The sequence below is a fragment of the Plecotus auritus genome (assembly GCF_963455305.1).
Source record: "Plecotus auritus genome assembly, chromosome: 3".
Taxonomy (NCBI): domain Eukaryota; kingdom Metazoa; phylum Chordata; class Mammalia; order Chiroptera; family Vespertilionidae; genus Plecotus; species Plecotus auritus.
In genome coordinates this window covers 17,728,829-17,750,655 of record NC_137772.1, presented here as the reverse complement: position 1 = coordinate 17,750,655, position 21,827 = coordinate 17,728,829, and the positions used below count along the sequence as shown (strand labels likewise).

Below are 21,827 nucleotides of genomic sequence, written 5' to 3'. Positions count from 1 at the left end.
GGAGCCAGCAGTCCTGGATTGTGATCGGTGGGATTGGGCCTAAATGGGCAGTCGGACATCCCTCGAGGGGTCCCAGATTGGAGAGGGTGCAGGCTGGGCTGAGGGACACCCCCCCCTCCCCGTGCACGAATTTCGTGCACTGGGCCTCTAGTATAACATCAAAAGCATGTGAGATTCTGCAGCAACTGCGAGTACTTCAGGATCGGCATGTTGTTCTTGCTTAGAACTAATTCCACAAGAAGAGTTTACCAAGGTAGACATTTTACCACTCTCAAGTCCATTTAAAAGTGACATGTTTCTTATGTGCTAACCTGACTCCCATGAATGACCTAGCTAGTGAACTAGTCACTAGTAATTCAGTCACCTGGCAAATCAAACCTGCAGAAAAGGAAGCCAATATTCAAATTAATGTGTTATTGTCTGACCCTCTCAAATGATTTATTTTCAACATAAACATATAACCTCAATATGAGATATCTAACTATAGCAAACACCACCAAGACCAAGACAGCTTCTCTTCTTCTATGGTTTAGGTTTTGCCCAGAATTCCTTATACATGGCATAGCCCATACATTTAAAAAATCTTTTTTATCTTCAACTCAATAAAACAGCAATCATAGGTCTAGTCCAGTGGTCGGCAAACTGTGGCTCGCGAGCCACATGCGGCTCTTTGGCCCCTTGAGTGTGGCTCTTCCACAAAATACCATGTGTGGGCGCACACGTACAGTGCGATTGAAACTTCGTAGCCCATGCGCAGAAGTCGGTTTTCGGTTCTCAAAAGAAATTTCAATTGTTATACTGTTGATATTTGGCTCTGTTGACTCATGAGTTTGCCGACCACTGGTCTAGTCCAAATAATGGGTCTTACTTCCAACCCTATGCATGTCTAGGCTCTTCAGTGAAATTATAAACTCAGTGATGGACAGGATTGTCTTTCTCCCTTTATAACCAAGAGTCATTGCTCTCACAGCAAAACCTCAGGCTGCCACATGCATGTGGATCAGATGAAGGGACACTTTAGTATTTCCCCTGTTCTTCAATTTATATAATCCATATGCAAGGATTGCTGCCAAACCCGCCATTCCAATAGGGACAAATGGTGCCTCTCTAGCTTTTTGGATAAATTTAGATCCCTGACCTTCATCATATGAAGAAAGAGAAACATCTGTGTTGGTTGACATACTGATTGAAGAATCTTCCAAACCCAGCAGGACCTCTCAAACTCCAGCTGGCTTCTCTGACTCCAAACATTTAGACATTTATTTATTCTCTGCTATCCTGATCCTTTCCTGCCCTCTCACTGAAGAACTCTTTCATATCCAGATGTGATCTCTGGCCATGCATCTTCATCTGATGATGTTGGGTAAATCAGCACACTCAGTAGTAGGTATATTCTTAAAAAGCATTCCTTCGTGGAATGACTATTCATGAAAATGACTGAAAACCATATTAATATACCCCACTAAACCCAGACTAAATGTATCCCCCAGTCAAATTCTCTTAGCCAGGTCTCCAAAAGTGCCCTGGACATTCCAGGGCCAACTGATAAATGGGTTAAGTAGGGCAAAGGGGATGTTGGAATAAAGAGAGTCAACAACTCTAATTTCAATTAAAACATCCCCCCCCCTCATGAAATTTTACCAATCATATAATCATAGAAATACATTGTCAGTGTCCTTTGTAGGCTCTTGGAAAGGGGTCTTTGGGAGTGAGGAACCCCCAAACTTCATCTACACAGTGTATTTGTCTCCATGGTATTTAATATCATGGTGTCTGCTGGGGCAGAGTTTCCTATCTTTTCTTTACTGCTGGCATATTCCCTACTCTCAGCAAATGTGTAGCACTGAATTGCATCTCTGTCTCCTTGGACTCATTTCTTTTTGTCTCTTCTCTTGGATTATTTTTCCCATCTTCTCCTAGATCTGTTCATTATCTGTAATCATCCCAGAGATTATCTCTAATCTCTAGGCACTCAGAAGCATCCCTCAAATCTTTCACTTTCTCCTGAAGCCCACATCTGCTGCTCTGTATCCACGGCATCCATGATTAGTGAATGTCTCAGGCAGGGTGACAAACAACCCAGACCCTGGCTGCCAGTCGCTGGATGTTCGTTCCTCCAGGGCTTCATCTTCTACAGGCCTATGGAGCTCTCTGGTTTGGTGCCAGGAACTGCTGCAGCAATACCATTTGGGACCCTGGGAAGGCCACTTTAAGCCTAGTTTTGCCTCTTTTTTAGTTGTAACCCATCTATGAGGCTACTCAGCAAAAAACACTGACTTCCTCCCATAGTCCCTCCCAGGCTCCTTAACAAGCAATAAGAGCAGAGAGAACTTGGAGTAGAATATTCTAAACTTTACACTTATTCCTGCTTTTGAGATAATTCCCTTCCTCTTAAGAGATCATTTCCTTCCTCCTGGGTTTTCCATTTTTCAGACTCATTTCGGTCTTGTTAATCTCTTCAACATTTCACTCATTCTTGCAGATAATAGAGCTGGGTACAAACAGCATCAAGACAACAGCACCCCAGGGAATCTTGGGGTGAAGATGGAGGGTTGGCTCCTGAGATGATCTGTTATGCCTTATATCCAGCAATAGTCTAGCACAGTGGTCGGCAAACTCATTGGTCAACAGAGCCAAATATCAACAGTACAACGATTGAAATTTCTTTTGAGAGCCAGATTTTTTAAACTTAAACTTCTTCTAACGCCACTTCTTCAAAATAGACTCGCCCAGGCCGTGGTATTTTGTGGAAGAGCCACACTCAAGGGGCCAAAGAGCCGCATGTGGCTCGTGAGCCACAGTTTGCCGACCACTGGTCTAGCACGAATGGCCACAAATTAAGTGTTTAATAAAAACTCAATTCTCTTTTCTTCCTATTCCCATTTTTTTCTCTTTATCTACCTTCTAAATATAATCCAATCATAGGTTTGAGTAATTAAGTTAATCAAATGGCCACCACTTGCTTAAACAACAGTATCTATTCTGGGTAAGCTAATTTATTTTGAAGCAAATTAAACATTTAGAAATGTGGTTCATGTCTCTGTCTGCATATTAACCTTACCTGTGCATAGGAGATGTGGGTTCTAGCCAGCCAGATTCTTGCTGTAACTTGATCATTTCAAGTAACCAAATTTAGAGAGACATACGTCTCTGTTAATCATACCTAACTTTGGTTCATTGCATTGCAACTTTTAAAATACGTTCTAAAATTTCTAATCTAGACCCCACAATAAACAACTCAGTGAGGTAGGCAGGAAAGGGTAATAATAATTTCCATATTATTTAGTCAACAAATATTGAGTGTGTGCCATGGATGTGCCTCACACCATTCCAGTCACTAAGGAACAAAGAGGAATGAAATTTAGTCCCTGCTCTTATCATATTGGGGGACCATTGTTCAGATAAATGGACTGATTTCCTCAAAGCTATGTGGGTCTTGGGACTTTCTCATTGCCTTTTCCACAACAGGTGCCCAGAGTAGGAGTTTTTTCAATAGAAGAGTCCCAGGGCGAGCCTGACAAAAGGCAGGATGTGTCAGGGGGACCTGTCAAGGACATAGTAAATACTCCTAAAATGCATAGGCCCAAGGTGACTTTGCACTCTGTATTAGTTTCCTATGACTTCAAATTACCACAAACTTGGAGTTTTAAAACAACAGAAATCTGTCTGCTCACAGTTCTGGAGACCAGAAGTTTGAAATTAGTATCACTGGCCAAAATCCAGGTCTCAGCAGGCTGCACCTCCTCCAGAGGATCTAGGGGAGAATCTGTGCTTTGCCTCTTCTAGTTTTTGCATGGCCACTGGCGTTTCTTGGCTTGTGGCCACGTCACTTCAGTCTGCAGGGCCAACATCTTTAAATCACTCCCTGCTCAATCTTCACACCACCTTCACCTGTGTGTGAGCACACACGTGCTTGTGTGTGTACAATTTTCCTCTGTCTCTCCCTCATGAAGACATTTATGATGGCATTTAGGGCCCACCTGGGTAATCCAGGATATCTCCTCCACCCCAAGATCCTTCATTACATCTGTAAAGATCCCTTTTTCCAAAAAAGAGAACATTTATAGGCTTCTGGGATAGTTGGGGGCCATTACTCAGCAAACCAAAGTACACTTTGAGAAGTGGCCACAAATGTTTATCCTTTAATCTCCAGAGGAGCCCCACTCAGTGGCCAGAACACTGGACTCAAGAGAGAGCTGGGAAAACCCAGTCCAAAGGAGGTCCAGAGAGGGAAGGGCCTCTCACAGGTTACTTGTGCGAGCTGCAGCCATGAAGGGATCTAGCCTCTTGCTTTTTGGTCTAGAGCTCTTTTTGCACACGGGTTCTTCACTATGATCAGGAATGGGCACTCTGCACATGCAGGCCCCCTACACTCTGCTCCCACTCCCCTTTCTGGCCTCTCTCCAAAGGCCTATCTTGACCAACTCGCTTCCTCAACTACTGTTGCTGGAGGAGGGGCCATCGGAGGTGTGGTAGTAGGTTCCAGCCTGGTCAGAGTAGAAGCTGGGCCTCTGACAGTAGGGAAGGTTCCTGACCTGGTCCCAGTGAGATACTTCCACCTTCAAGCTTCCCAGGGAATTGATTTCAGTGCTGCCAAGGCTGACAAGAAGCCAGAGTGAAGGCATTGCCACATCTCATTAGAGCCAGACTCCAAAATCAGGGCTCTGTGAATGCAGACACAGAGGGGCTTTCAAGTGGAAATCCAGAACTGCTGAAGGTCTTGGTTCTATAAAAGGATATTTCCTCCCAGTGACTAATTAGACGGATTTTCTAGAAGTTTCATGTTGCGCAGCATAAAAGTCAAGCACTAGTGGATTTGCCTAAAAAGATAAACACACCTGAAAGAAACCTCATCTTCTCCAATTCTCTGGCCCAGATGTCTGCTAGCAGCCTAGCCATGCCTTGCAAGTCTGGAAGTGGTCAGGCATTCTCCATTGCTCCCGATGTCCTATGGTTGGAAAATCTTAGATACCTTATCTCTGCATTTCATCTCACATCAGTCCCTCCCTTTTCATCTTCACAGCCCTATTTCTGGCCCACATTTACTTCTCCCCTCTCTATTTTAACTACAAAAATAACATATGCTTCTTTCAGAAGTTGCCAAGAGCCAAAAATGCAGATCTAGATATTGAAGAAGACAAGGAAACAAATTTTCCTATAGAGCCACCTGGATTTTGGCCCAGTGTAACAGATTTTGGACTTCTAACCTCCACAACTGTAAGACAATAAATGTCTGCTGTTTAAGTCACAAAGTTTGTGGTCATTTGTTACAGCAGCCATAGGAAACTAATACAGGTTGTTTCTAACTTTTTGGACTTGTAAATATTTCATGACCTCCTACCTCTTGACAGGAACCCAGGATTCCAATCTCCCCTGGCTTCAGTCTGTCCCACATGGTCACTCTGTTCCAGGGTTTTTAAGGACTCCCCGCTTATGAAAAATAAAATCCAAATTCTTTAGTTCAGAGGCCCTCCAAACACTAACCCTAACCCACCTGTGAGCCTTAAAATAGACTATTCTGTGACTGCCTCCCCCCCCCAACACTTTCTATGTTCATTATTTGGCTCACAAGGTTTTCTATATATGAAATGCCTTCCTTAGCCCATCTGTGATGATGGTGCTTTAAGCTCCAACTCAAATGGGATCTCTCCAAAAAGGCCCTTCTCTGTCCTCAGCCCACCCTCAACAAGATGTGATCTTTACCTTCTTTGAACATGCATAAAATTTTGCATCTCATTTGGGGCAAATATCATTTCTGCCTTATATAGGAATTATATGTTTACATATTAAAGGCCTAGCACTTAAATGATTTGCTGAATTAGTTTCTCATTAAATATTTGTTGAATTGATCCATGCTAGAGAATAAGACCCACTTTCTAATTGTATTACAATTTGATGCCCATGATGAGATGGAAACACCATTGATTTTAACAATGAAAGACAGTCGTAGGAAAGGGGGGCAGGTAAACTAAGGGCAGAGTAAACACACTAGCTTAAATTATGCTTCCAGTTTTTCAGATATTATGCCTGTGTTGTGCCGTTAGGGATTCACAGGGGTAAACATGGTGGTGATTCATGAGAAAAGAAGTTGAGAATATTTCTGACTCCAGACGCAATAGTGATTCCTCTCTATGATTCCATCACTGAAAATGCTAGTGCCATCCAGGCTGCATTTACAGGCGTGCAAGTCCAGCCCAGGAGGGGATGGTCTCATGGCTCTTTCAGACGCACCTTCTGTGGGAGGTTTGATCAATGTGGCCGCTGTTTCCTAGACCCGGTGCGGTGCCAGAATAACCAGGGGTGCTGCAAAAATACAGGTTTCTAGATTGTACCTCCAAGAAATTCTGAATAAAGAGGTCAGGGAAGAGCCTAGGGATCTATATTTTAACCAGCACAAATTGTTTGAGGCTCATTGGTCAACGCGCGCGCACACACACACACACACACACACACACCCCTTAAGGTTGTTTCCAGTTCCTGAATTCTATTATTCAAAATATTGTGTCCAGTTTCTGGTTCTGTGGTCTCAAGCTGCCAGCTTACCACCTCTGCTGGTTCTCACCACAGTCAGTCCCAAGTTTTGGTCTTTGATGCTCCACCTCTGGGGAAAGGGAGCACCTATAAATTGGCCAGCAGGTAAGGCTTGGGGTTTTAACAACGGTTATTTTAGAGTTAGTCACTTAATGCACCAAGCCTCAGTTTCCCCATCAGTAATGAAGGTTGTAACTCACAAGTCCAGCCACTCAATTTATTCCCCAGGGATGAATGGAACGGACCTACGATGTTATCACAGCAGAGGAGCCACCAAGAATGCACAAGTGTTTGCAGGTGGCCTGAGTACCTGAGGGTGAGAAGATCCCAGATGTCAGTGGCACACATAGGACTGGTATCCAGTCAGAGCTGACTCTGTATTCTAAAAGGACACATGAATGATTAAAAGTCTTGTTTCCCATAACCCTTTCCTCATCCCAGAGGCAGGAGTAGTGTGAGTCATTCCCAGGGCTCGGGGTGGAAAAGCCAAAATGGTGGAGGGAAGCCAAGGCAGGGAGCAAGATGCCCTGGCCCTCCGGCTCTGAACATTCTAATTTCAGAGATTTACTGTTGCCTTCTAAACAAACAAAGCCGTTGGAGCTTGAAAAGCTCAGTCAGGACAGACGACCAAGAGGACGGAGTCATTTTTCAGCCTTAACACTATTTGTTTATCGTGTGTCTGTTGTCATTAACCCCTAAGACTGAAAGCAGACTGGTCCATTTCATTTTCCGATTATCTAGTTTATGACATCGTTAAAATTAATTGAGCGCTCATCTTAGCATATAACGAGCTGGCCATGTGGCCGAGGCAGTGTTCCTGGAAAAATACTGGCAGAGGGTCTGAATGTGTTCTCCCTGTGTGGGTGGCCTGGGTCCCACAAGGTCACTGGATCTTAGTTAGGGCCGCCGTGTGCTTATGGTGAGCACTACCTGTTCTCAGCACCATTGATCCCTAGTAGATGTTACCGCAGGGCTGATCCAGCGCTTGGAGCTGGAGTAGAGAGAGTAAGACAATAGGTACTTTTATTTCTTTTGGATTAGAGTAATTGGAGAGTTTCTGTTTAGGATGATGACAAAGTTTTGGAAATGATAAAAAAGTTTGGTGGTGGCTAGCTGCACAATATTGCTGAATGTACTTAATGTCACTCAATTGTGCATTTAAAAACGGATACAATTTAGTGGGTAAATGTTATGTTATGTATATTTTACCACAATTATTTTAAATGTAAAGTAGGCTTCCACAGACTAATGCAATCATGGAGAGGGAGGGAATTACACACATTTTTGAGGGGGAGCAGAGTTTGCACCCCCAAAATATGGCTTTTTGGGGGTATTGATTATTTAAGCAGGCTATTTTCAATAAACAAGAGACTCAGGAAGAAACTTTGACCTTCTCCCTAGCTGCCTAAAAAATTGTAGGAAGAGGACCTGCTCCAGGATGGCAGCTATTAGCATAGATAACTATGGCCTATCTAAGCCAGTGTTGTGAGAGACAGGGAGAAGGCAGGAAAGGCCTGTTTGATCAAAATCCTCTCTGTGTCCTATTGTTGATGATGGCCCAGCAAACACTTGTTTACCAAACATTTGCTTTTCCATCTCTACGTGAATTGTCTTTCTTTCCTTTGAAACCCCAAACACCCCCTTTCTTCTTAACTCAGATGGCATATAAGCATTAACTGCCTAATATATCCTAGCTGGCCCATATTCTTATGGAACTCTTGTATGTACACACATAATTGAATTTGGTTATTTTCTCCTGTTAATCAATTTGATTGTCAGACCAGCCAGAACTAAGAGGGAGAAGAGAGGGGGAAATGCCCCTCCCACCCCACTTGCCACCTATTCCCTCTTAATTGCAAATGTCACACTGAACAAGTGACTGTCCCTTCTGTAGGGTTGACTCGACTTGGGGGTAGTGACTAAAGCTGCCTCTTGTAGGAACCATACAGGTGCTTATGTTCAATCTAATTCTGGGGCACTTGGAGTCTCTTTAACTCCTAATAATTCAGTATGCTTTGGAAAGACTTGAGTTCCTTTTATCTTCCAAAAGGTGGACCTAAGAGCTAGTCTCTGGGGTAGGCCACTCTACCTTTCCTATGGAAATGTTAAATCATTCATCCCAATTGGTGTGGGTATTCAATAAGTATTTTTGAATATCAACTTCCCTTTTTTGCTTTCACTTCCAGAACTGAACCCTTCAGTGCAGAGCTAGAAGTGGGAAAGGCTTTGGATATCTGGCCCAAACTCACTTTTGTCTGCCATATTTGGGCCTATAATGTCTTCACCACTCAGAGTTCAGAGACATAGAATCTCAAGGTTGGAGGAATCCTAACAGGTCTTGTTTATCACCCATGTGATGACCGTTACATGGTCAAGTCTGTGGTCAGATACATCCAGTGCGGCTCCTATGTTTGAGAAAGGTTGTCCCTGTGACCATTACTCACCCTATCTCCTCAGAGAACCCCTCAAAATTTCAGACATAAATGAATTTTTAAAGCATCTTGCACCAATCCAGAGACTTATAGTTCTACTATCTCTGTATTGGGTTTAGACTGAGTTATTTTAACATTTCAGGGAGTTATTTTAGGTTCAAAAATTTCAGTTCAATTCACCTTTTTGACTTGTATTTTCCAGCTGGCAATTGCATATGGAAGCTGAGTCACCTCCTGTGCTCCCAGAGCCTGCTGGCTGTTTCCAAGATCTCACTCATTATTCAAACCACTGCTCATTCACATGAATACCAAAAGCAACACTTGATGGTTGTGGAAGATTTTTATCTTCATGGGTCATGAAATATATCAGAATACATTCTGTTTATCACCTACAATGAGGATTTACAACTGCCTAAGTGTTATATTTCTAGCCACTGTGTTCTGAAGGAGAGCAGCCTCTTGTCCTGAAATAAGGACAACTTCTTTATTCACATTGAAAATGATAGCAAATAGAGGGCAAGAATCTTTTAAAATCCCACTTTTAGTATGCTCAGAATGGCAATCTTATTGAAATAAGACCTTTAAAGTGTTTCCTTTCACGAAGATATTTCACAGATAAGCACAGACACTCTGAAATGCTGCCTAGTCTGAAATCTTTTATCTATAGCTTTAGAAGAACAAAGGGTATGACATATGGAAACGAGAAACCAGCTGTGGGAAGGCATGGCTAGGAATGTAAATTACAGAACTGGTTCTTAGCTCAAAATATCTCTGGTTGATTTCTACCCATGGAGTACCATACTTAGGTACAGGATAGAGATTGCATGTGGGACAAAAAGAAAAGATGTGATTCCTTGATAGTAATGCAGAACTATGGGCTTTGCAAGTCCCAGCCCTTGACCAAAGCCACACTTATAAAAGAAATGAAGGAGGTGGAATTTTATTTTACACTAGACACCCAGTGCACGAAATCGTGCAGCCCCACCCCCTCCTGTCAGCGTGGTGGGACGGACTCCCCCGCAGCGCCTCCCTGTTCATTCAGCCTCCTGGTGACCAGTCTTTGATTGTGATGGCATGACGGACCCATGGTTTTTATAATAGAGATAGTCATGGTTGACATGGATTGAACTCCGCCCTTCTTCCCCCATTTAGATATTGAAGTCCTAATCCCCAGTATCTCAGAATGTGATCATTTTTTTTGGAAATGGGATGATTCCAAATGTAACTAATTAAGATGAGTTCATATTGGAATGGAATTAGCCCCTAATTCAATTTGACTGGTGTCCTTTTAAAAAAGGGAAATTTGGGCACAGAAAACATGGGGAGAGGGAAAACGATGTGCAGACACAGGGAGAAGACAGCCATCTCCAAGGAACACCAAAGATAGCCAGCAAATCATCAGAAGCTAGGAGAGAAACATGGAATAGATCCTTCTCTCTGTTCAAAACAAGTCAACAAGCCCAAAATGGAGTTGCTTATACTAAGCCCCAGGTCACCAAACCAAAACAACTTCGTAAGAGTTTTGGCTGTCCCAGAAGTGAAATCTCAAACCAATCCACTGGGAATCACCTGGTCAGCACTATTAGGTAATCTTCCTGATAGACCCTTACCATCCCTCTGGGGAAAGTAACCTTGCAATAATCAACCTGCTTTTTGGGGGGCCTAGTATAACTTCCCGGTTCCTGCTCCCTCTGCTTACAAAAGTCCATTTGTAAAGCTGCTTTCTGCCTGCTAATGGGATGCTGTTTGATTCATGAATCACTGAAAAAAAGCTAATAAGATCTTTACAATTTACTCAGTTGAATTGTTTTTTAACATCAGACAGCTCTCAGAAAGAACCAACCCTATTAACACCTTGATCTCAAACTTCTAGTTACTAGAACTGAAAGAAAATACATTTCTGTTGTTGAAGCTGCTTGGTTTGTGGTCCTTTGTTGTGGCAGCCCAAGCTGACTAGTAATACAGCAGTCAAGGTGACATCATCCAGTGCTGTACATTGTTTTGTAAAGAGTCATAGAGGATGTAATACCTAACAGGGCACATTTATTTTCCAAGCGTTTATGATTAGAAATGTTTCTTAACATCTTGATTTCTAGCATATTGCTTATATATACTCCTCACGTACACATGCAGACTTTTATACAATTCATAGAATCTTTCTCTATTCCTGATTCCTGATGTTAGGGATTCTTATGCTCAGTCCTTGAAAATGACTCCCAAAACTTCAGAATCTTGACATCTCAGTTCTATCACCTTAAAATATCACATCCCAGATACTTCTTATAGCATCCCCTACCTCTGGCATCCATATGTGACCACCCTAGACCTACCTTGAAGAGCTCCTTGTGTACCTCCATCATTTTAAAACTTTTGAGATAAAGATAATATTTATTCCTCAAAATATGTATACATATTCCAAGGTAATTTATTAATAAGTTAACAAAACTTTGCCCTCACTATAGAACTTATTAATTATATTTTTAGTGAGAATGGTATGATTAAATATACTTGATTATTTTAGAATTCATTGGTTTAATACTTGTGATACAACAATTCTAATTCAGATTATGGGTTCAGTTCCCTCTCTCCCTCTCTTTTTTTCTTTCCTTGATACTTGGCTTTATTGCTTATTGCAGCTGAAAAAGTTCCCTTCAAAGATGCATAGAATCAGATGGAAGAAGTGCCCCTTTAGATGCTCATTTTCATTCTACTCCACTGATTATGCAAACGTTTTTGTTTAAATTCTGCTGCTAAATTTCATCTTCTCTGATGTCAATCATTGGCTCTTCCTAACTAATCACAAGGCGTTTCATTTTTGTACTTTTAACAATAGGTTCAGAGTACACTAAAGCTTTTCAGAAGATTTTTCAGCAGATCTTTGATAGTTTCTTTAAGTGTACGAATATGAAAAATTTTATAGGTGACACACAGATTTTTTTTTTCAGGTAAAAACAAAATCACATAAACCTGGACATGTTTCCAAATATCCACTTTTAAATTGTTCTTTGCATAACATGCATCTCCTCAAAAAGCATTCTCACAGATTAGCTAATTTCTTTTCAAACCCAATAGATGATCTCTGACTTTTAAAATACTCCATGATGTGGGCAGATTTGATTACTCAGGGAGTAAGAAAAATGCCAGTTCTTCCATTTTCTTGACATTCTCTTGTGTTTGCATTGTTACCACCTTCAATGGACTATTTGGGCTGTTTGGACATTTTCAAGGTAAGAGTTTTCTGTGGTAAAGACATGGGAAATTCCTTGAACAAAGTGTTTTAAGCCACTCATTCATTTTATAAAGAATAATTTAGTTAAATCTAGATGACAGATTTAACTAAATTAATCTGTTAAATATTTTTACAGGTTAATTCCACTTAACCAGGAACGTGATGGCTCACGGCTAAATGAGAGCTGTCATCAACCTCCTTGATCAAAGAGTCTCCACTCTTTTCTTAAGAAGCTGGGGACACTATAGGAGTCCCAGCATTGGGCACATATACAGTAGACTAAATGAGGATGCTAATTCTAACTTATATAATAGTATTAGTTAAGTTAAATATCTTTATTTTTAGATAAAAGTAACATAAATAAAAGTTCTAACGTTTTCTTCTGTACCCCAGCGGATCAATGCTGAACGCCCCATTTTGGAGATCACTGATCTGAAACAACAAGATCACAGGACCCAGAAAACTCCTTGTTTAGGGGAGGGTAGTAGGAAGGGCTATGAAATCCTATAATACTTTTTATTAGATTCTTCCCTATTGCTTACATAGCTTTGGGAAACACAGGGTGACATGGATCACCATTGTTCAGTCAAGGACATTCACAGTGAGACATTCAGGTCACGTCCAGGATGTTCACTACTGGGACCATCTCTGCTATATTACCTTCCATTTTCATAAAGCTGTGCTGTCCTTGTGTTATGGGTCCAGCGGGGCTCTTAAAGCTGAGCCAGAATATCCAATGGCAAACAAGTTACCAAGTCCATCAGACTCATTTGTTATAATTTCTTTCTGGTCAATTAAAAAATAGCTTTCAAAAGCACTCATAAAGGTTTTTTCCAGGGCTTATAAGGTAATGTTCAAACTGTCTCTGATGATTTCTTAACCACGATTAAGCAAAACAAAATAAAAACCTTGCTATTTCCCAGAGCCTTGGGAATATAACAAATGCTGTTGAGGTTCCAATAAGTTGGAAATGATTTTTACCCTTTATTTTTCACACACACACACACACACACACACACACACACACACACACACACCTATATTGGTTTGTTTCTAAGTGGTGTGTAAGGGAAAAAAAAATCATTAAGTATATGTACCAATGGGTAGAGGTGAGTGGGTAGAGGTTATCAGTTTTAAGTACTTCATGTAATGTGACTTGCAAGTAACAAGATTCTAACTAATAATTTTTTGAAAAGAGATACCATAGAAGAAAATGTGGTCCAAGATGCTCCTGCTTCAGTTTCACCTGGTGAGGCCCTCCCCCAAGATTCTGATGTAACAGAGCAGCTACAGGGCTTCCTCAACTGATTCTTATGGCCCCTGAAATGTAAGAACCATTGATCTCGGCTGTGCGTCAGTGCAGATAAAGATATCAACCCAAGTATGCACACACTGCAGATCTGCTGCCCCAGAAACAAGGGCTTCTTCCTTCCAGATCCATTCACAGTTTCTGTTCATGACATAATACCGTCTGAGGGTCCACAGTTATTGCAACAATGAAGCTGTTTCTTCCAGACTCTTGGCTGTCACTCTCCTGACATGGTGGCTGTGTCACATCCCATTAGGTTCTGTGGATGAGTCATGGCGCTGGTCATGGACTGACACACACTGGGGCAGAAGCTTGATAGGACAGGCTGAGTCAAAGCAAAAAGATAAAAATGAACTAAGATACAACTTTTCTAGAAACGCTTCTCAAACAAAACCAACTCGGGGAAACAGAACTTTGGGGCCAGTGTGGCCACTGATGGATATAAAGCCTGGCAGGTCTGGGGCTGGGATGTCAGAAAAATGGGAACAATGATAGTTGATCCAGAACCCTGTTTCTTTGACATGGATTTCCCAACTTGCGTTCTGTAGAGCACCAATTCTACCGGATACTCCAGGAACAAAGGGTCTCATGGTTAAAACACTTTCTTGGATATTCTAAATCTTTTTATTTATTCATTTTGTAAAAAAAAAATCCCTTTCTATTTTGAAGTAAATATTGGCTCACAGGAAGTTGCAAAATAGTACAAAACTGTCCCATGTATTCTTCACCCAACTACCCCCAAGAGGACAGTTAGGTAGCTGTAGTACAGTATCAACCAGGAAATTGATACTGACACACTGCTATACACTGAATTATAGGCTTTATTTAGTTTTCCCCACTTTTTACATGTATTCATTGGTGTATGCATATAGTTCTATGCAATTTTACCTTATGTATAGAATCATGTAACCATGACCAAGATACAGAACTATTCCATCACCACAAAGGGGTTTCCTATGCTCCCCCTTTGTGTTCACACCCCTCCTCTGTCTTCTGGCAACCACTAGTAGGCTCTTCATGTTTATAATTTTGTCATGTTAAGAATGTTATATAAATGAAATCATATCATATGTAACTTTTTAAGATCAATTCTTTTTTTAAAATATATTTTTATTGATTTCAGAGAGGGAGAGAGAGATAGAAACATCAATAATGAGAGGGAATCATTGATCGGCTGCCTCCTGCACACCCCCTCCTGAGGATCAAGCCCACAACCCAGGCATATGCCCTTCACAGGAATCAAACCCAGGACTCCTTAGTCCACAGGCCAATGCTCTATCCATGGACCCAAACCAGCTAGGGCTAAGATCAATTCTTTTCACTCGTCATAATACCCCTAAGTTTGGTCCAGGTTGTTGGATGTATCAATAGCTTATTCTCCTATATTGCTGAATAATTAATATTCTTTGGTATGGATGCACCACAGTTTGCTTAACTGTTCACCCAGTGGAGGATATTTAGGTTGTTTCCAGTTTCTGACTATGAATAAAGATGCTATAAACATTTGTGGGTCTTTATATCAACATGAATTTTCAATTCTTCAAGATAAATGCCCAAGAATATACTTGCTTGGAATAGTAGCTGCATGTTTAGTTATATAAGAAACTACCAATGTACCATTTTATATTCCCACCAGGATCCAGTTTCTCTATATCTTCCCCAACATTACCATTTTTTTATTTTATTTTAGCTGTTCTAACAGGTATGCAGTGGTATTTCATTGCAATTTTAATTTGCAGTTCCCTAATGGCTAATGGTATTGAATATCTTTCTTCATGTGTTTATTATTCATCTGTATCTCCTCTTTGGTGAAATGTCTGTCTATGTCCTTTGCTCATTTTATAATTGAATTTTTTTTTTGTTTTATTCCCATTGAGTTTAAGAGTTTTTTTCTATATTCTTGGTTCAAATCCTTTGTTAGATATGTGGTTTGCAAATATTTACTCCCAGGCTGTAGGATACCTTTTCATTCTCTTAATTGGATCTTTCACAGCACAAAAGCTTTTAAATTTTGATGACATCCAATTTACTTTTTCTCTTATGGATTGTGCCTCTGGTGTCATGTCTAATAACCTTTTACCTGGCCCTTCGTTCTGAACATTTTCTCCTGGAAGTTTTACTTTTACATAGAAATACATTTAAATGTAATATAAAGTTCTAGCTTTGCATTTAAGTCCATGATCTATTTTGAGTTAACTTTTATTTAAGGCATGAAATTTAAGAAGATGTTCAATCTTAATGCTTTTTAACAGAGTGAGGGCTAAAGTTCTATAATCAAAGACATCTATTTTTTATTTTAACTTGAGTTCCCTAAATTTGGCCATCTATTCATGCAGAAAATATTTATTGGGCACCATCTGTATACAGGCATGGGGTTGGGAATTGGAATATGGGTAGAATCTCTGTTCTTTATGAATAATGTGAATGCACCTAATTTCCACACCACTCTCTGAACTGGTTTTTGTGGAAATCCTTTGGAAAATTCTGCTTTAAACAGCAGGGAGACTCAGAGACTGAGTCAAATACCAGTGTAAGCAATGAGAGATGCAAAACTAGAACAGATGTGAAATCAAAACCAAGCAAAAGCCAGCATCTGTGGGAAGCCTGGAGTCAAAAGCCAAAAGGGTAGAAAAAGGAGAAAGGGCTCAGGAGCTGGGGAGAGAATGCCAGGAACAAGACACGTTCTGGTGCACTGTGGCTGTCTGCACCCTGCCCCCTTCTCCACATTTAGGTCTGGTTATAATCAGCTATGATATATGTATATGTATTTGTACACATACATACAAGTATGTATGACACACAACACACACACATATAGTACACTTAACATACGCACACATAATACTTATATACTTACATACACTTAAAAATTTTAAATAAAAAATGTTTTATAGTCCATACCAGTTTGGGCTCAGCAGCCCTTACAACACATTTATCTAGCATTCCCAGATGCCTCTCATCCTCCCCCATTATTAATGAAGTCCCCATGTACTGCCCAATGCGCCTCAGATGGCAGCTGCCCAGCCAATGCCTGAGGTGCAGGCAAGCCTCAGATATCAGCTGCCCAGCCGTCCAGGGCCAGCCCGAGGCATAGGCAAGCCTCTGATAGTGGCTGCCCAGCTTCCTAGGGCCGCCCGAGGCTCAGGTAACCAGGGCCGGCCAAGGATTGCGCTGCCAGCAGTGGCAGCAGCAGAGGTATGATGGGGGCATCGCCTTCCCCTGATCGCCGAGTCGCCTCCTGCCTCTGAGGGCTCCCAGACTGTGAAAGGGGGCAGGCCGGGCTGAGGGACCCCCCCCCCCTCTCCAGTGCATGGATTTTCATGCACTGTGCCTCTAGTGTATATATATATCCATAAAGCAAGAATGACCCCCATTTCTTTTTAGCTATATACCTAATAGAGGGAAGGTGATAAATACACAAAGTAGATTTGGTGTTGAGTAGGCTTAGCTGCAGGCTGCTGGTCATACTGAATGAGAAGGTCAGTTTTCAGAGAGCCCTGGCAGACATGGTCTTTCCCAGTGACTAAAAATACCACTTGTATTCTTCCTATTCCAGCTCACAGTGGTAGCACCTCACATGGATGCTGGTGTCAAGGGTGCAGCTGATGTTGCTGGCTCTCACTCTGCCCACACCAAGGGTACTGGTGTCCCAGTTACACTGCCCCCAATGAATATAACTTTTGGTAATTTATCTCTGTTTTATGCCTCTCTTTTTCTCTAAGACATGGGCATTGGTCCCTGGGGCTGCCCTGAAATATAGTGTTCATTATTCAGTCACCTTTCTCTCTTACCTTGACTCATGATGTAAGAAGTAAAGTGTGCCCCACTTGACTTCCTAAGGCACATCAGCCCCTCTTGCAAACGGACTTCCTGTCATTTAAAAATGCCCTTACTTATCTGAAGCATAGTTCTGGTTCTGGCCATTTACAAAAGAACCAGCTATTCCCAATTTATAAGAAAGTAATTCTAAAAGTAAGTTGGTAAGACAGTCATTTAGAATTTGGGCCTCATATTTCATAGCTAAAAATTGCACATAATGGCAAAGTTCTCAGGCCAGCCCACAAAAGCCTACTTATCCTAAATGCAGCTGAACTGAGGTAACAAAGCTATCGCAGCCTAGCCACACAGCAATGTGTTTCCATTGGAACACATGTCTTGTACCAAATGGGAAGCCAAGAAGACAGAGTGAAATAAATCTTGAACTTAAATCTATCTAGTTGTTGGGATGTTGTGTCCAGGTACCAGTAAACCAAGCCTCTGAGGGTGAAGAAATCGTGGATGTTGATGTTCATGGAGTCATTTATCAAATCCAGCGAGCTTCCAAAAAAGGGTGTAAAGTTATAAGTTAGTTCTATGGAAGTAGAGCCTCAATTTAATACCACCTGCCAATGTACTGCAACATCTATCATCCTGGGATGAGGTTGAAGACCTTAAATCAAGAGAGGATGAAGGCACCCCTGCTGGGTGGCACCTGGTTCTGGAGCATGCCCAGATGAGCCAGAAATGGGCACCAAGGCAGTTGGGCTGGCAGAGGCAGCGTCCTGTTGGCTGGTTTGGGAAGCAATTTCAATCCACTTCTATTACAACTACATCATGTTCTCTATTCCTCACAGATGGCTCTCTTTTCAATTTTCCCACTCCCCATTCACTAAAGAGCGTCTCTATCTCACATTGATCAAAAGAACAGGCCTTTAAGCAATATGAGGAAAACGGGCATTAGAGAGAGATAATCTCTAAAACTAACCAGATGGCAAAAGAGCTTCTTGACCCAAGGGGAGAAATAACAGATTAAGTACCTACTATGTGCCAATCACTATGCTATGCCTTTTCACCTGCATAATTTTACCCATGTTTCTCGGATTCTGGCATTATTATTCCTATTTAACTGATGAGAATGGAAGCATAAGGGATTATGTTAGACTGGGAAACCTGGACCAATAAGTGAGGAGCATTGCAGGAATTCAAACACAACTTCTCCCTCCAGCATGATGCTCCTTCCACTACCTCAGCATTTGAATAGAGCATTTCTGTGTCACTGCCCTAGAAACAACTACATTTTACTCACTGGTTTTCAGCCAGTAATCTATAATAATCTATAATAATAAAAGTGTAATATGCTAATTAGACCGGATGTCCTTCCGGGCAAATCTGGGGCTGCAAGGGAAGCCCGGGTCCCAGGTGCCTGCCAGCGGCCGGAGGGAAGCCAGTGCTGGCAGCCGGGGGAAGGAAGGCCTACTCTTGCATGAATTTCGTGCATCGGGCCTCTAGTATATGTATTATTATATACTAGTGGCCGGGTGCACGAAATTCGTGCACATTAAAAGGGGATTAAATAGAGGAAATAAATTAATATTGCTATTTGCCCTTTCTCTATAATAGAAGTGTCAGAGATGAAAGAAAATTAGTAAAATGTATATGAAAACCTTCCTCCTATCAGAGTGTGGGGCGCACCATGGGACCCAGAGTCAAGTCCCCGCCCACCCACATGCGCCTCAAAATTGCATGAGACCCAGACCTAGCCGGCCCCCGCCCCATTGGGCTAGATCCAGACCTGGCCAGTCCCACCCTTGTCAAGCCCTGCTGGGCAGGGGACATAGTCTCAGGTCCCCTGGCCCAGTGCCAGGACAGGGAGCATGGCCTGAGGTCCCCCAGCCCAGGCCAGGGCGGGGGGGCATGCCTTAAGGTCCCCCGTCAAGCCCTGCCAGGTGGGAGACATGGCCTGAGATCCCCCATCAAGCCTCACCAGGCGGCAGGGGGTGGGGGGGGGCACAGCCTAAGGTCCCCTGTCCTGGCACTGGAAGGGGGGAACAGCCTCAGGTCCCCAGTCAAGCCCCACTGGGCGGGGGGCGCGGCCTGATGTCCCCTGTCAAGCCCCACCAGGTGAGGGTCGTGGCTTGAGGTCCCCTGTCAAGCCCAGCCAGGCAGGAGGGCACAGCCTCAGGTCCCCTGGCCCGGTGCTGCGGTGGGGAGTGCGGCCTGAGGTCCCCCATCAAGTCCCTCCAGGCAGGGGAGCGCAGTCAGAGGTCCCCCGGCCTAGTGCTGGGTTGAGGGGTGCGGCCTGAGTTCCCCCCACCCAGCACTGGGGGTGCACCTTGAGGTCCCCTGCCAAGCCCCGCTGGGTGGGGGCTACGGCCTGAGGTCCCCTGTCAAGCCCAGCCAGGCAGGGGAGTGCAACCTTAGGTCCCCTGGCCTGGTGCTGGGGTGGGGGGCACGGCCTGAGGTCTCCCGTCAAGCCCCTCCAGGCAGAGGGGCATGGTCTGAGGTCCCCTGGCCTGGTGACAGGGTGGGGGCATGGCCTGAAGTCCCCTGTCAAGCCCCATCTGGTTGGGGGCGCAGCCTGAGGTCCCCCAGCCTGGCGCTGGGGCAGGGAGAGCAGCCTGAGGTCACCTAGCCCAGCACCAGGACGGGAAGCGCACTTGAGGTCCCCCGTCAAGCCCTGCCAGGCAGAGGGCATGGCCTCAGGTCCCCTGGCCTGGCACCGGGGCAGGGGGCATGGCCTGAGGTTCCCTGTCAAGCCCCACAGGGGTGGGGGAGGGTGTAGCCTCAGGTCCCTGCTGATTGCTCGTTAAGGCTCCTTATGGGAACTTGGCCTCAGCTGTGGGTGCAGCCATCTTTGTGACGGAGTGATGGTCAGTTAGCATATTTCCTCTTTATTAGATAGGATTATATATATTATAAATTATATATCCTATCTAATAAAGAGGGAATATGCTAACTGACCATCACACCCTCACAAAGATGGCAGCACCGGCACCCACAGCCAATAAGGAGGAAATGTGCTAATTGACTGCCACACCCTCAAATATGGCGGCACCCACAGCCACAGGATGGTGGCACCCAGTCCCCTCAGCCCCCCAGCTGCCCAGGGCTGGCCCGAGGTGCAAGCAAACCTCGGATGTCAGCTGCCCAGCCACCCAGGGCTACCCGAGGCTCAGGTAACCAGGGCCGGCCGAGGCTTGCACTGCCAGCAGTGACAGCAGCAGAGGTGTGATGGGGGCATCGCCTTCCCCTGATCGCTGAGTCGCCTCCTGCCCCAGAGGGCTCCCAGACTGTGAGAGGGGGCAAGCCAGGCTGAGGGACCCCCCCTCCAGTGCATGAATTTTCTTGCACTGGGCCTCTAGTATCTTACCTAATAAAAGAGAAACATGCAAATTAACCATCACTCTGCTATGCCCACAGCCAATCAGAGTGAGTATGCAAATCAACCCAACAAAGATGGAGGTTAATTTGCATATGCAGGCGCGGAGCGGAGTGAAGCCTGCTATGAGGGGAAGGGGGGCGGCGGAGGGAGCTACTGTAGTGGTGCTTCAGACAGAGGCAAGAACTTGCCGGCTCTGGGCAGCCCGGGAGCGAGGAGGTGCTGGCTCCTGGGCAGCCAGGGAGCGGAGACTTGCCAGCTGCCGGGTGGCCCAGGAGCGGGGACTTGCCGGCTCCTGGGTGGCTGGGAGTGAAGCTAGGGGTAGGAAGGCCTATTCTTGCACGAATATCGTGCAACGGGCCTCTAGTGTATATATATATATGTATGTGTGTGTGTGTGTGTGTATATATATATATATATACACACACACACACACATACATATATATATATACACTAGAGGCCCGTTGCAGGAAGATTCCTGCAATAGGGCTTCCTGCAGCGGTCTGCTTCCCTCCCTTCTTCCCCGCTCCCTCCTGCTTCCCTCCCTTCTCCCCCACCCCAACTGCTTCCCTCCCTTCTCCGCCACCCTGTTTGCTTGCTTCACCACAGCTTCGCTCCCTTCTGCAATGCTTGGCTTCCTTCTACGCTGTCTTCAGTCTTCGCTCTGCACCTGGACATGCAAATTAACCACCATCTTGGTTGGGTTAATTTGCATACTTGCTCCTGATTGGCTGGTGGGCGTGGCTTGTGGGCGTAGCAGAGGTACAGTCAATTTGTATGTTTCTCTTTTATTAGATAGGATATAAATAAATAAATAAATAAATAAATAAATAAATAAATGGATAAATGAAATCCATTTCTTTTTAGCTATATATCTAATAGAGGGAAGGTGATAAATACACAAGATAGATTTGGTGTTGAGTAGGCTTAGCTACAGGCTACTGGTCAGACTTAATGAGAAGGTCACAGTTTTCAGAGAGCCCTGGCAGACATTGGGCTCTTGTGACATTGACACTGAACTTCCCAGCTCATTTGACTATGTGTGGCACTGAGCCCACCCACTCATATGACTATGTGTGGCACTGAGCCCACCCACTCATATGACTATGTGTGACACCAGGCTCAGTGTCAGGAAGAAGGGACGAGTGTATGTATTATTTGATAATAGAAAAACAAAAATGCCCTG

At 43.7% G+C, this 21,827-nt stretch overlaps 1 pseudogene across 1 annotated transcript; it reads right to left on the bottom strand.

The window, feature by feature from the left end:
- Window positions 1–522: 522 nt before the first annotated feature.
- Window positions 523–1,181, bottom strand: LOC308244782 (HIG1 domain family member 1A, mitochondrial-like; annotated as a pseudogene). The gene is made up of 2 exons: window positions 950–1,181; window positions 523–572 (listed from the first exon to the last, which is right to left on the bottom strand). The product of its transcript is annotated as an HIG1 domain family member 1A, mitochondrial-like (transcript).
- Between the last annotated feature and the right edge of the window lie 20,646 nt (window positions 1,182–21,827).